Genomic DNA, 14,686 nt, shown 5'->3' with positions numbered 1-14,686 from the left:
GGCGATGGCGCGCGCAGGGCAACGGCGGCGCGCTGGGCGATGGCACGTGCGGAGCAACGGCGGCGCGCGGGGAGACGGCGCGCGCGGGACGACGGCATGCGGGTCGACGGCGCGGGGCTAGGGTTTTGGATCTGGCGGGCCAACAGCGTGGAGGACGTCGATTCGAGGTAGGTGAGTTCATCTCCCTCTTCCTCTCCATCTCCCTCTTCCTCTCCATCTCCCTCACTCCTCCCTCTTCCTCTCTCTAGATCTGGCGGCGGCGACTTCCTCCTCCACGGATCGTGGGACGGCAACGACGAGCCCGTCCTGAGGTGGATCTGGCCGGCAGTGGCACGCGGTGACCAGATCCGGTAGGTGACGGTGTCTCGAGGCGGATTCGGTCGGTGGCGGCGCGCGGTGGCCGGATCCGGTGGGCGAGGATAGTTCGGTGTGGCGGCCTCCCTCCACCACGGCGGGATCTCCACCACGGCCACGACGCCGGGATCCACCATGGCCACGATGCCGGGACCTCCACCACGGTCCCGAGACGCTAGGGCCCGGCCGGCTGCTCCTCTTCTCCCCCCCCCCCCGAGCGGCACGGATCTGCAGCCATGGGAAGCCCGGATCCATCGCCGGTGGGCTCGCTAGTGGGCTCAAGAACGGGCTCGCCGACGGGCTCCTAGTTTTTTTTGTTTTTTTTAAATGATTAACCGCAGCGGGCATCCTAACGTGCCCGCCGTGGTAAAAGTATATTTACCACGGCGGGCACGTTACACCGCCCGCCGCGGTAAATCGGTTAACCTTGCCCGCCGCGGTTAAGCCACGATTTACCGTGGCCTCTAGGCCGCGGCGGACGGCTTTGCCCGCCGCGGAAAACCAAAAACGCCCGCCTCCAGTAAAGTTTGTGTAGTAGTGTACCTTCAATCATGGGGTTATTAGCCTTCACTTGGGTCTTGAGCAATTAAATGACAGAACAATCAAGTCAAGCACTATGTCTCAAGTTCTTTGTTCCACCATTGTTCCGGAGTTTTTGTAAGTTTTTAAAATAAAACTCAGAGATTCCATTGTATGACACTCTCAAGTCTCTCAATATATGTGATATTTGTGGATTCTCACTAAGGCAATAAAGATGTTATGCCTTTCTCTTCCTACCACTAAGGCTTTATGTGGAGTTCATAGGTAGGGAGAAAGCTAGAGCATAGCAATGCATATATTATAAAGTCAAACACGGATCCAAAGAGAGTTAAGTCATACAATCAATTCAAGATGTGCATGTGTGTGGATATATGAGGTGGATATATATGGTGGCTAACCTAATTCTACTTTGCTCCTTGAAAACATATCTCTCTATTAAAACTTAGAAATATTTTTGCGAGAGAACAGGGGCTATCTTATTCATCTCTTCTTTTTTCGACGGGCCTCTAAGTACCCATTGTTTTCAATATCTCAGACACTTGTCCATTTTTTTCTCAATTCTCTTTTTTCATTTCTTCTTCTTTTTTATGAATAACTTTTGCATAGCCCCATGTCTCTTTTCTGCAACAAAACTTTGAGAGAGATATCAACAAGAACTTGGAACATTTATTTGGTGGATGGAAAACCTAACAAGCATGTTTTTGTTGTTCACACCCAGTGTAGGAGTAAAACATTTTTAGGTGGATCTAAATGGAAAGCATGTTTTTGCGCCTTCCTCCAGTGTAGGAGTAGTGCATATGTGGGTGGTGTGTACGTGATCTTGATTTTAAGAGCATGACAAACCTCTCATAAGGGTCAATAAAGCTTGACAAAACTCAATGCAAAACAAGCAGCATATATGTGGAAGTTTTCCTAGCCTAAATAATATGTATGGCTCTGGTGGGAATTCAAGCTTTGTCATACAGGAACTCATCATGTAGCATTTTTATGTTTTTCAAAAGGAATCTCCAGAACTTTAGTGTCACTTGGAACAAGATCAACAACAGCTCAGACCTTCTCATATCATATCCATCAATTAGACTTAGATCAAGCATATGCTACCCACGAGTTTCAAGTTTAGAGTAAATCCTTATATCAAAACAATCTTATCCAAAACTCGAGAGAATTCAAGGCTAAAAACTAGGTACTTGAAAGAATTACAACTGAGCAACTATTTATCATTTCCATTTTAAGAGATTTGCCTCAGAGTCTTTATTATTTATTTAGCTCTCAAAAGAAATTAAAGCAAACTAGACACACTCTTTTTATTTTGTTTTCATTTTTACTATTATAGGGATAACTATTTATTTTTGCTTTTAGTTATTCATCTTTTTTAACACATATATTTTAAAGCAAACTAATAATAATAAAACAAAAGGAGAAAAAATACTTACCTGGATACATGGGGTGCCTTCTTCCCCAAGTTGGTTGACGTCATCGTTCTTTCAACATTTGTTGATGCTGTGCTCTGCTCGGGAGGTTTGCCTCCCTCACACTTGAATTCTGTTACCTTGCATAAACAATATATGGAAACAAGCACCAACAAAAGACTAGGGAGATCTTGGCAATACTTTAGTAGGTAAACATGGTTTTTAAGGGTTTTTCGTAGAGTAAAGAAGAAAAGTTGAATTGAAAATGTTATTTAAATTCTACGAAGTTAATTATATCCAATTCTTCTTCTGGCAATTGTGTGTCATGGAAAACTTTTAAACACTGACCATTTACCTTGAAAAGCATACCTTTGTCATTTTGAAGTGTGGCTGCTCCATGAGACGATGTGCTAATTACCTTATGAGGTCCTTCCATTTGCTTCATAGTTTCCCATGTCCAAACAATTTCACTCTGGAGTTGAAAAACAACACCTTGTCACCTGGTTTGAATTCCTTCTTTTTCAATCTTTTGTCATGCCACCTTTTCGTCCTCTCTTTGTAGAGTTTTGGATTATGATATGCCTTTTCTCACCATTCCTCTAGCTCATAGAGTTGCATTTTTTCTTCTTTCCAGCTAGTTCAAAGTCCATATTCCACCTTTTTATGGCCCAATGAGCTTTGAATTCTAACTCGACAGGTTGGTGACATGTCTTCTTGTAGACAAGTTGGTATGGTGACATTCCAAGAGGTGTTTTGTAAGCTATTCTGTAAGCCCATAATGCTCCGTGTAACTTATCTTTCCATGATGTTCCCATCTCATTAACAATCTTCTACAGAATGTTCTAGATTTGCTTGTTTGATGTTTCTGCTTGTCCACTAGTTTGAGGATGATATGGTGTTGTGATGTTATGATGGACCACATGATCAGATAAGAAGCGTCAGAACTTTCTATCAATGAAGTGAGGACCTCCATCACTAATTACCATGCGTGGAACTCCAAAGAGTGGAAAGATGGTCTCTGAAAACATCCTCTTGGCATTATTAGAATTTGCAGCTTGACATGGTAAAGCTTCAACCCATTTTGAGACATAATCGACTGCCACCAAGATGTATTCGCTCTGTCAGGATTTTGGAAATGGTCCCATGTAGTCAATTCCCCAAACATCAAAGAGTTCTCACTGGAGGTTGGTGGTGAGTGGCATGGCGTCTCTTGCATTGATATTCACATGTTTTTGACACGAGACGCACCTCCGTATGAATTCCTTGGTGTCATCATACATGGTTGGCTAGAAGAATCCACTTTGCCAGATCTTAGCATTAGTGCAGAATGCCCCATAATGTCCTCCATATGGTGATGAGTGGCATATCTCGATGATCTTGGTTGCTTCCTCAGCTAGAACACACCTCCTGAGTAGTCCATCAGAGCAAACTTAGAAGAGGTATGATTCATCCCATAGGTGGAGATGACTTTCATGGATGAGCTTCCGCTTACTCTCCTCTGGTGGTACATAACATGCAACCATAAAATTAACAATATTTGCATACCGGGGGTTGGATTCTATGACCTTTAGGAGCATGTCGTCCCATAGAAAATCATTGATAGGCAACTCCTGTGGATTCTCGAACTGCATTCCTAACAAGTGATCGGCTATAGAATTTTCTATTCCTTTCTTATCTTCAATTTCTAAATCAAATTCTTGAAGCAAAAGGATCCATCTTATAAGCTGAGGTTTAGCATCTTTCTTAGTAAGGAGATATTTAAGAGCAACATGATCAGTGTAAACAATAACCTTTGCTCCTACTAAGTAAGATCTAAACTTGTCAATAGCAAAAACAACAGTCAGGATATCTTTTTCAGTTGTTGCATAATGAAGTTGAGGTCCTAACATAGTTTTACTAGCATAAGAAATTGCATGATGCTTTCTATCTTTCGTTTGACCCAAAACTACCCCCACAACATAATTACTAGCATCACACATGATTTCAAAAGGCAGCGACCAATCAGGAGGTTGAATGATTGGTGCAGAGATGAGTGCTTTCTTAAAGATTTGAAAAGCATTTAAACACTCATCATCAAACTCAAAGGGAGCATCCTTGGCTAACAAACTTGTAAGGGGTCTAGCAATATGAGAAAAATCTTTTATAAAACGACGATAGAACCCTGCATGACCAAGGAAACTTCATACCCCTTTGACATTTGTGGGAGGAGGTAGGTGTTCTATTACTTCTATCTTTGCTCGGTCTACCTCAATCCCACATTCGGACACCAAGTGTCTAAACACTATGCCTTCTCTAACCATGAAATGACATTTTTCCCAATTTAAGACCAAGTGCTTTTCCTCACATCTTTGCAAAACTTTGTCTAAATTTTCTAAGCAATCATTGAAAATTTTTCCATAAACAGAAAAATCATCCATAAAAATTTCCATTATTTATTTTATCATATCAGAAAATATAGACATCATGCACCTTTGGAACGAAGCTGGCGCGTTGCATAATCCAAAAGACATCCTGCGATAAGCATATATTCCATAGGGACAAGTAAAAGTAGATTTGCTTTGGTCATCAAGATGGATCTAGATTTGATGATAACCTAAATACCCATCATGGAAATAGAAGAAAGAATGCTTTGCAAGCCGTTCCAGCATCTCATCGGTGAAGGGTAATGGGAAGTGATCTTTCTTTGTTGCCTTGTTAAGTTTTCGGTAATCAATATACATCCAGCATCCTATGACTGTTCGTTGTGGGATTAATTCATCTTTTTCATTTTTTTCCATAGCCATGCCCCCTTTCTTCGGTGCAACTTGTACCAGGCTTACCCACTCACTATATGGCACATGATAGATTATCCTTGCATGCAAAAGTTTCAAAACCTCTTTCTTAACAACTTCTCTCATCGTATTGTTAAGCCTATGTTGGGGCTCCCCAGAAGGTGGATATGCTGGATCTATGGGAATGCGATGGGTGCAAAGGGCAGGACTAATCCCCTTGAGGTGTTCGAGTGAGTAACTGAAAGTAGAGCGATGCTTTTCTAAAATAGTAAGGAGCCGAAGGGTCTCATCTTCAGAGAGTTTATCACTAATAATCACAGGAAACTCCCTATCATTGTTTAGAAAAATGTATTTCAAACCTGATGGAAGGGGTTTGAGCACAATGGAGGGTTTTGGCGGCTCTCAAGTTTCATAAAAAGGGAAAGGATCTTGTGGTTCTTCTTCTTGGATGAAATCCTAGGCTTCTTCTTCAAGATGTTTGTCGGAAGCTTCTAGGAGAGATACTACCATAATATCTCCATTGGATCTTGCTCGGGGCTCAACTGTGTCTTAACATGTAACGGGCGAGTGATGGGGATGGAAAGGTTTTGGCTTTTCCTGAGACTTACATTTATACCCCCCCCCTTTCTTCCTTGATGTAGAAGTCTCTCTATTGGATGCCCTATCAAAAGATTGAACTCCCAAATATTGAAAACATAAAAACTTAGGTACACCTTGGTTTTGTCTACTTTGAAAGGGATGAGGTGAAAATTTCCTTCACTAGGAAGGATTTGCCCTAAGAGACATTTTAAGAGTTTGGTTGTTGGAGTTAATTGCATTTTTTCAGGAAGGGTATGTGCAAAAGATTTAGACATAAGATTTACTCCTGTAACCGGATTATAAAGAGCATTGAAGGAGGTTTTACGAATCTGACAACGAATAGAAGTGGAGGGAGAATCTAAACGAATGATTTTAGGAGAAAGCTTGGATTCTCCCAACCACTCATTGCTTATGATCGTTATCAACTCCTTCATGGTCTTTTTAAGGAATTTCTCTTCACTTGGGTCAGGAAGATGCTGGTTAGGTACTGATGGTGCCGAAGATTTCCTTATTGCATAATAATTCGAGGTGCTTTCAAAATCAGAGAAGAGCTCATCCTCGAATTCAATCATATTTTCCAAAGGGGGGATTTCTTCCTCCTTCAGTGGTTTAGGAACTTGGAGGACAGTTGAGGCTTGAAGTGGAGTAGCTAAAGGCTCAGGCTCAACTATCACAGGTTCTTCCTAAGGAGTTTCCTCAACTACGTCTTCTAGGCCATCGCCATGAACGCTGGTGTAGGGGGTATTTTCTCGGATTTTTCTAAGGATTTTTCTCCCTTCACTAGCAGAGCAATGTAAGAAGGCACCTCTAGAAGATGTATCAAGAAATTGTGCGGTCTCCCCACTAAGACCCATATAAAAGTGTTGTAAAAGCATATAGTCTTGAGTGGCAAAGTCAGGGCCAGAGTTGACTTGGTCATTAAAACATGCCCATGCCGCACCAAGAGATTCTTTTTCTTTCTATTTGAAAGATAGAACCTCTCTTCGAAGGCTACCCACTCTAGAGATGGGAAAGAAAGATAAGCAAAAGATAGAGCATAGAGCTTCCCAATCTCCTTGTACACTTCCTACGGTTTGGATATACCAGTGTTTAGCTCTTCCCGTCAAAGAGAACGGAAATAGCTTCCACTTTAAAATTTCATGTGACATGCCCATGATATGCAAGCATGCACATGTTTGCTCAAACTCTCGTAGGTGGGTATATGGGTTTTCAACACATTCTCCTAAGAACAATTGTTCCTAGACCAAATTTATCAAAGATGGATGCAACTCATAACTAGATGTAAGGATAGGTTTTAAAGATTCCAGTGGCTCTAGTTGTGCGTCCATGGGAGTAGTGAATTGATTGATAGGCGTGATGTTATCCATACTTAAAGATAAAAAAATAAAAAGATACAAGGACAAACCTAGTTTGATGAAATCACAGCAACCGTATCCCCAGCAATGGCACCAGAAAACTTGTTGACCCCTATGGAGGCACACAGAGACAAAATCTGTAAGCGCACGGGTATCGAAGTAGTTTTCACCTGGAGTATTATCGAGTATCGTATCCATGGGGAAATTTTTGTGTTGTCTAACAATTAGTTTGTCCAAGGATAGCAATCAATGTTTAAGCTATGAGTAGAGAGGATTCTTATGGTTATGACCCTATGCAAAGCAAGGCTTATGATTCTAGTGTTCACTTCGGGACGCCGCTTAGATGGTGAAGCACCGTTAATAGATAAATCTACCGACGCGACTACGGTCTTACTAATTTAAGAACCTACTTAATTCGGTGTGGACTACAAAGGATAGATGGGGCTATCACCTTCCGCTGCTACCACACAACCAAGAAACAGGGAGCAAACATAGGTAGCTGATAGCCTAAGCACCACACTTATGCTAACGACTACTACTCTAATCTAGAGATCTTACAAGGACTAGAGCACTCAAAAGAACTGTAAACCTGTGAACTGAAGAACACGAAACTTACTTTAAACGGAAATCAATTACCAGAGGTATCTCAGATGTAGATTTGGAGAAGCCTAGATCCGCCAAAGTACAAGCTGTAGAGGTAGCACCGATAGGCCGGTACTTCCTCCAAACTCTTCCCTCACTCTCTAACTCAATATTTTTATTTGCAAGACTAGATCCTATAGAGGACTAATGTTCTCTTGATGCCCTGATTCTGAGATGATGATATGAATTAGCGTTTTAGGATGGCTCTAGGGAGGGGGTAGGGGCTACTATATATGGGGGCGCCTGGCACCCTCCCCCTCTTAGTTAGCCTCATTGGTACTAAACTTTCCACCATATCTCATAAAAATGCACATGGCCTTTATGGGCCAAATTCTGAATTAGGCCCAATTAATCCCACAGCTCATGACGTGGAGTTTTTCTTTTATTTGCGAAATTTATATATTTTCATTCTGAGCTCCAAATATAGCAAATAATATATCCGTTTCGATCAGCTCTATGAGCTCTTTGCAATGGTGCACTCCAATTCACCATTTAAGATAATTTTGTTCTGTGAAAAATTAAATATCCTATGAGACAAGTGAGAACACCAAAACTCGTGGAACTTGTTAGAATCAAACCATATAACTATGTTTGGTGATGAAATTAAGTATATATGCAAGTTATGTTGATAGTTTATAATTGGTGTTAACGACCGTCAATAGGTAGCGAGTCTTAGACTCATTTAGGACCTCACTGATGAAGTAAACTGGGCGCTGGACTTTGTAGGCGTGTCAACCCTCTTCACGCTCGACAACAATGGCTGTGCTGACCACCCAGTTAGTTGCTGCAATGTACATGAGCATGGTTTCATCCTTTTGGGGGTAGTCATGATTGGAGGATAAGTAAGGAATCGCTTGAGCTCGGTGAATGCCTTGTCAGCGTCCTCCGACCAGATGAACTTCTCTTGGGCCTTGAGGAGCTTGAAAAAGGGAAGCCCCTTTTTGCCTAGACGGGATATGAAACGACCGAGAGCCGCCATACACCCTATTATTTTCTGAATGTCCTTGACGTAGGTCAGTGGTTTCATGTTCGTTACCACTGCTATCTTTTTTGGATTGGCCTCAATGCCGCGGTGGCTGTTGATGTTGCCTAATAGGATACCGAATGCGACACCAAAAATGCACTTAGTGGGATTCAGCTTCCATCAGTACACCTTAAGAGCTTTGAAGACTTTGGTGAGGTCAACGATGAGGGAATAGGTAGTCTTAGACTTAACCACCACATCGTCGACGTAGGCCTCGATGTTCTTCCTAATCTAGTCCTTGAGGCAGCGCTGGATTGCTCTTTGATAAGTAGCACCTACGTTCTTGAGCCTGAAGTACATGGTCGTGTAGCAGTAGACGCCGAAGGGAGTGATGAATGACATCTTGATCTGATCTTCTTCCTTCAGGGCAATCTGGTGATAACTAGAGTAGCAATCTAAAAAGCATAGGAGCTCGCAACTGGCTATGGAATCTACGACCTCATCAATGCGAGGTAGGCCAAAGGGGTCTTAGGGCAGTGTTTGTTGAGATTGGCATAATCAGCGCACATTCTCCATTCTTTATTCTTTTTTTCTTATAAGAACTAGGTTGGCTAACCACTCCGGATGATACACCTCTTTGATAAAACCGGTAGCTAAAAGTTAGGTTATTTCTATCCTAATGGCGTCCTTTTTCTCCTGCATGAATAGTCGAAGCTTCTGCTTGATCGGCTTGGCAGTCACTGAGACATTTAAGGAGTGCTCGATCAATTCCTGAGGTACGCTGGGTAAGTCCATAGGTTTCCACACGAACACGTCGACGTGCTCCCTTAGGAAGCTATGAGCGTGTCTTCCTATTTAGGTTTGAGGCTAGCCCCGATCCGAGCGGTCTTAGATTGGTCACCGAGGACGAGGGCCACCTCCTTCACCTCTGTTGGTATTTTTTAACGCAAATAGAATATGAAGGATTCCACAAGCACACAAAATACCATTATAGCATTTTACCAGGAGTATTCGAGGTATCGATATTTATATTTTACAATTGAGTAATAAAGGAACATCTATCAGTCAACATACCAGCATAGCTAGAGTAAGGGGTAAATGTAATGATAGAAATTTATGTATAATGACACTCAGGGGATAGATTACTAAGATAATGTAAACTAGTTAACTCAGGAGAATATGGGGTGAGGTAGATTCCTATGATATTCTTATTACAGGATCAAAGTATATATACCTGACTATAGATAAGACTAACTCTACTCTTGTGCACTTCGGGACGCCGCTTAGACAGTTGAGCACCACAAAAGGATAACTCTACCAACATGACTACAGTCCTACAATTTAAGAACCTGCTTAGTTCGGAGTGGACTACATAGGATAGAAGGGGTTGTCTCCTCCCGCTGCTACCATACAACTAGAGAACATGGTGTACTCACAGGCAGAGCATCATATAAGCACCATGCTTACACAAGGCTCGGCTACTTAGCCCAACCATGGTAAACTAGCTAGCAGGTTAAGCTCTCTATGAACCCGCACACAAAAGTAATGATAACCTCAACTAAGCAAGATACATATTAAATTAAAAGTAAGCATAGCCATGTAGATAGAAATATAATGAATTGATAATAAGTCTTACAAGATATAGAAGTGAAGATACAAGGCTTTGCCAAGCCTCCAAGACTAGATTCGGAACCTGAGCATGAGCCCTACTCGAGCCTCACTCCCGAGTTACTAATCGACTACATTGGAGAGTCTAGACCTAATCCTCCTAGTGTATCTTGATCTCAGAATGAGAGATATGAATTAGGGTTTTAGGATGGCTCTAGGGAGGGGGTCTAGGTGCCCTTATATAGGCCAAGGTGGAGTAGGGGGCAAGGAATCAATGTGGAGTAGGGGGCAAGGAATCGCCACGTCATTGATCCGCGTTAACTCCCTCGATCACCGTTGGATAAACTGACCTAAAACTACCTTAAAATCAAGGGTCCAGATCTTAGCAAGGTGTATGCAATGGCAGAGGGTGAGGGGCCACCCCCATGGGCCGGGTGGCCTCCCCATTGGGCTAGCCAGCCCACTATGGTGCCAGGTGGGCTCCTCCTTCTGGTGGCAAGGCTTGGGCTCCGTCTTGAGTCATCTTTCACTGGTTTCACAGGTTGAATCACTTGTTGATGTCGGCTTGCCTATTTAGAGTGTATGACGGTGGTCCCGGGAGCTGTTTTCTGGATAAATCCTCCTGCATTCACATATTCACCAAAGCTCATGGAATTCATTAGTTTAAACTCCTATACCTATGTTTGGTAATGGAATTAAGTGTATATGTAGGATATATTAATGGTTTAAGATTGACATTAACAACTGTCAACAAGTTCCCCCATACTTACCCTTTGCTAGTCCTTGAGCAAAGTTAAACTAGAACAATGGATCAGGAGTTGCTACAATGTTTTCATGCCTTAAAAGTACACATGCGTTCAAACAAAAATTCTCCTCTAGATTAGAATAAACTGATCTGACTTTCAAACTTACCCATATTACCTTCAACCATGGGGCTTCTTAGCCTTCACTTGGGTCTTGAGTAATTGAAAGATAGAACGATCAAGTCAAGCACTGTCTTAAGTTCTTTGTTCAACCATTGTTCTAGAGTTTTTATAAGTTTTCAAAATAAAACTCAGAGATTCCATTGTATGACACTCTTAAGTCTCACAATATATGTGGTATTTGTGGATCCTCAACAAGGCAATAAAGATGTTATGCTTTTTTCTCTTCCTACCACTAAGGATTATGTGGAGTTCATAGGTCGGGAGAAAGCTCATGCATACTTGCAATACATATATTATAAAGTCAAACAACGGATCCAAAGAGAGTTGAGTCATACAATCAAATCAAGATGTGCATGTGTGTGGATATATGAGGTGGATATATGTGGTGGCTAACCTAATTCTACTTTGCTCCTTGAAAACATATCTCTCTCTTGAAACTTAGAAATATTTTTGTGATAGAACAGGAGTTACCTTATTCATCTCTCTTTTTTTCTTTTCTTTTTTCAGGCGGGCATCAAAGTACCCATTGTTCTCAATTCTCTTTTTTTCATGAATAACTTTTGCCTAGCCCCATGTCTCTTTTTCTACAATAAAACTTTGAGAGATAGGTTACAGAACTTGGAGCATTAATTTGGTGGATGAAAAACCTAACAAACATGTTTTTGTGTTCACTCCCAGTGTAGGAGTAGAACATTTTGAGGTGGATCTAAATGGAATGGCATGTTTTCCTACCCCCGGTGTAGGAGTAGTTCATATTTGGGTGGTGTGTATGTGATCTTGATTTTAAGAGCATGACAAACCTCTCATAAGGGTCAACAAAGCTTGACAAAACTCAATGCAAAAACAAGCAGCATAAATGTCAAAGTTTTCCTAGCCTAAATAACATGTATGGCTTTGGTAGAAATTCAAGCTTTGTCATACAGGAACTCATCATAGCATTTTTGTGTTTTTCAAAAGATAAATCTCCAGAACTTTAGTGTCACATGGAATAGGATAACAACTTAGACCTTCTCATATCATATCCATTAATTACCTAGACTTAGATCAAGCATATGCTACCCACGAGTTTTAAGTTAAGAGTAAATCCTTATATCCAAACAATCTTATCCAAAATTTAGGATAATTCAAGGCTAAAAACTAGGTACTTGAAAGGAATTACAACAGAGGAACTAATTATCATTTCCATTTTAAGATATTATCTTTAGAGTCCTTTTTATTTTATTTAGCTCCTAAAAACAGATTAAAGCAAACTAGACACACTCTTTTTATTTTGTTTTCATTTTTTTAGATCACACATTATAACTATATATATATTTCTATAAAGATAACTTTTTATTTCATTTTTAGTTATTCATCTTTTTTTCTAAAATATAAATAAAGCAAACTAAGAATAATAAAAAAAGAAATACTTATATAGATACACGGGGGCTGCCTTCTCCCCGAAGCTGGTTGTTGTCGTGGTTGCTCAATGAGGTGGTCGAATGTGGAGGTGCTGGAACATAGCCTCCCAATTTTGATTTTTGCTATTGCTATTGTTGCTGGAGGCTGGCCATCTCGTGTCCCATGCTTACCCGCCATTGTGCATGAATATGTAACGTACCTTGTATGGTTCACTCTTGAAGTTGAGGATTCTTTAGTGTGGTGCCTCTAGTAGTGGCGCTTCCAATGGTGGTGCCACCTTATTTTGCCAAACCCGTCTTTGGTTTTGAGTTTGATTTAGGTTTGATAGGTTCATCCTTTCTTAACTTGTTCCTCCTCCTTGTTTATCGTTTTGAAGTCAACCATCAGTAATAGAAACTGGCAACATCTTGTGTGCATCATTATTGCCGGTTCAGAACTTTCACTTGTACAATTTGGAGGATCGATTCCCCCACACTTTGCTCAAAGTGTGTTCTGCTCATAAAGACAAGGTAGAGATCAAGTGAATGGGCTCTATTGGTGGAAAAACACCAATAGAACCAAAACTTATTTATACTTCTCTAGCCTTAGGTAATTGAATCATGATAAGATTGATGATATGTGCATTGTTCATTCTTTCAACATGGGTGATAAGATTTGAAGGATGATTGTGACATTTGAATACATTTGTCAAAAAGAGTGGAGTTGGTTAACATATGGAAGGATTGTCCATCTTAACATAATGTATCAAACTTTACTCGATTATGACTATCATCTTCCAAAGATACGATATACAACATTTTAGCTCAATTGGTTAAGACTATGAGATCAAGAAAGTGGTGTTATGAACAAGCTTAAGGAACAAGCCATGTTGAGTTAATCAGATTGAATCAAGCAAAGTTGTAACTCAAACAAGTTTGTTTCTTTAATTATGTGAATAGCAAGATCAAAGGAAAGCTTTTTAAATAATGACCACTTACCTTAAGATGTTACCTACATCATTGGAGCGTGATGACACCACATGATGAAGGGTAGATGACTTGTGATGGTCTTTTCCTTTTGCTTGAAACTTTCATTGCTTGACAACCATGCATCTTGTCTCCTATGTCACACTCCTTTCTCATCCTCTTATCAAGCCATCCTTTTGCCTTTTCTTTTGTGGATCTTGGCATTTTATTTGAACCTTCTGCTCCATTCATTGTTTCAGATTAGTGGACAACACATACCCAAAGGGATGTACAAATAATTTCAATCAAGGATAGCGTTGTCATAGAGCTAAAGGTCATCTTCTATGTATGGCAGAATACATTTTAATTAGCATAGAACATTTGTCCCTTGTTTTTAAATAATGTGCCTTTCTTGTCACAAAAGCTTCTTCTCACAAAGTTTGATTTTACTTTACATCTTAAGTTTGATTTTCATGTATGAAATTTGTAAACAATATTCGAACTTATAGAAACAAAGCAATATTGAGCAGAGGGATTGCAAACCAGCGTGCTAGAGCGATGGGAGCATGGGGAGAAGAAGAGCAGGGTTGTATCAACTATGGAAAAGTCGGCCTATACCTATGTTTCATAATGGAATTAAGTGTATATGTAGGATATATTAACGGTTTATGATTGACATTAACAACCGTCAACAACCTCCTTGGACTTGGTTGATGCTCGGACGGCCTCCATCGTGGGGATCTCTAGGTCCTCTGGTGATATCTGCTGCGAGGTAGTGAGGCAGTCTTGCATGTGGATGGAGATGTCGGCAGCCTCAACTAGCATGAAACTTTCCTTCTCATAGGCGTAGGCGACATCGAGGTTGGCCCACAGGGGAGGATCCCTTGCTCCATCGGCATCTTCTGTACTAGGTACGTGCTGTGCAGCACGGTCATGAACTTAGTGAGAGCTAGTCGGCCGAGGATGGCGTGGTATGCTATGTTGAAGTCGGCAACCAGGAAGTTAACGTAGTCGGTGCGGAAGAGCTTGGCGGTGTCGAACTACACCGACAGTGTGATCTGTCCAAGGGGTTGAGATGCCTTCCCGAGGACAATCCCCCAGAATGAAGAGTCGATGGGGATGAGGTCTTCCTTCTTGAGCCCTAGCTCCTCTTGGGATCCGGCAAAAAGGATGTTGAGGGTGCTTTCTCCATC

At 41.3% G+C, this 14,686-nt stretch overlaps 1 pseudogene; it reads right to left on the bottom strand.

Moving 5' to 3' along the window:
* Window positions 1-2,323: 2,323 nt before the first annotated feature.
* LOC136479953 (uncharacterized) lies at window positions 2,324-3,934 on the bottom strand (annotated as a pseudogene).
* Between the last annotated feature and the right edge of the window lie 10,752 nt (window positions 3,935-14,686).

This window comes from Miscanthus floridulus, chromosome 9 (genome assembly GCF_019320115.1).
Source record: "Miscanthus floridulus cultivar M001 chromosome 9, ASM1932011v1, whole genome shotgun sequence".
NCBI classification, from domain to species: domain Eukaryota; kingdom Viridiplantae; phylum Streptophyta; class Magnoliopsida; order Poales; family Poaceae; genus Miscanthus; species Miscanthus floridulus.
Note: the sequence above shows the minus strand (reverse complement) of the source record. Positions and strands in the feature narration are given on the sequence as shown.